Genomic DNA, 1836 nt, shown 5'->3' with positions numbered 1-1836 from the left:
ATCTTTTCCAGAGTGGAAAGCCTCATCTTTCTCCCAGTGCAATGGCTGGTGGTTTCAAGCTGCTGATCTTACTATTAGCAGCACACTACAGCACCAGGGCTCCTTCTGATTGGCCAGTTTATGTAAATCATTAAGGACATTCTCAGCCAAGTTCCCTATTTAAGCTCTTTTATATACACTAGTTATACTTTCAGCCACATTCTTCCTGAGGGCAAGCTGCCCCTGCTTTGTTTACCCACTCACAGTTACGGGGTCCCTCAGAAACAGAAGCAGAGCCTAGCCTAGGACAAATGGAGTTTGATTGAGGCCTTTGAAAAATCATTTTAGGTAGTCAAACACCCCAGATTTTGGAGTCCCCTGATGCACTTCTGAGAGCTTCTTACATAACAGATCATGTTAGCAATCGGCATTAAAAAGAGAGCAAGAGAGACCCTATTAGAATATGTTGGTTATCATAACCACTCACGGGCAAATGTTCTTTAGTTGTGTACTTGAGTTTGCACAGGCTGTCAGCAAGACACAGAAGTTAAGAAGGGTCAAAGACTGGGCCCTGGACCAACCACTGTACTCTGCTAAGTGTTCTCTATTTGGACTTCATGGCAGTTATAACAAAAATAATTTTGAAAGCCTCGCTTACATATATCAATATATCTACAAGGCTAAAACTCTATGCCAATATACTTTCTAAACCTTCTAACGTACCGGCGCTGCCAGGTATGCACTGCACTGCTTACAGAAGTTTGGTGGTTCAAAACCATCATGGCTCCATGGGAGAAAGAGGAGGCTATCTGTTCCCATAAAAATTTATTTACCAAACAAGCAAACTCACAGCGAGCCGATAGGACAGGATAAAACTGCCTTTGTGGGTTTCCAAGACTGTAACTCTATGGGAGTAGAAAGCCCTGTTGTTCTCCTAAGGAGTGGCCGCTGGTTTTGAACTGCCGACCTTGCAAATCACAGCCCTGTCTGTAGCCACTATGCCTAGGAAATCCTAAGTAAAGTGACTCTAAGTTTGTGTCCAATCAATGGCCATGGTTGTTGTTTTGGAAGGTACTATGGTCAGAGCTGTGATTATTATCCAATTATAATGATGCCTTAAATCATGTGACTGTGTCTGCAGGTGCCACAAGCATGTGTTATTGTTTTCATTGTGGCAGATATTTGTAGAGTTGCTGCTTTATAAAGTTTTCTAGTGTTTAGCAACAATATTGTGGGAAGTTGGGTTTGTGAACTTAGACCCATAACATTTTTGAGAATGAAGCAGTAATGAAAAGAAAAGGAGAAAACTTTTAGAAGGCTGGAACTAATAATGTTATAATCCAACATTGGAAGTTTTTATAAAACAATTTTGTTGCTAATAATAACAATATATATTATATAATATATTATTTATATTATATAATTCTATAATACATATAGCAATAAATTATATATTAAATATATCAATATATAATACATAAGGAATATTTAAATACCATACAACTCTATAGCCCATGATTAGAACTGATAAACATTATGACAGATTCTTTATGGTCTGGAATGGAAGGAAGTCCATGGGAGAGGGAGTGTCACCATGAGTTATTGGGGGACACTAACCATAGTGAGGCTACTGGGTCATCCAGCTAGAGGACAGGCTTCCTGGAGAAGATGATCTCAAGGTGTGTTTTGTGCTGTAGTTAGCTTGCACTGGCTTGCCAATTAGGGCATCTTCTCCTAACTCAAGGAAGCCTGGTGGTGTAGTGGTTGTGTGTTGGGCTGTGAGATAGTTTCTTGTGCCAAGCTGGCCAATAAACACATGTGGGGTTAATTGAAGGGCGGAGGGATAAATGGCTTGGT

Source organism: Echinops telfairi, unplaced genomic scaffold (genome assembly GCF_000313985.2).
Source record: "Echinops telfairi isolate 266 unplaced genomic scaffold, ASM31398v2 ScPeMD7_25;HRSCAF=90, whole genome shotgun sequence".
Classification (NCBI taxonomy): domain Eukaryota; kingdom Metazoa; phylum Chordata; class Mammalia; order Afrosoricida; family Tenrecidae; genus Echinops; species Echinops telfairi.
This window is presented reverse-complemented; position numbering follows the sequence as displayed.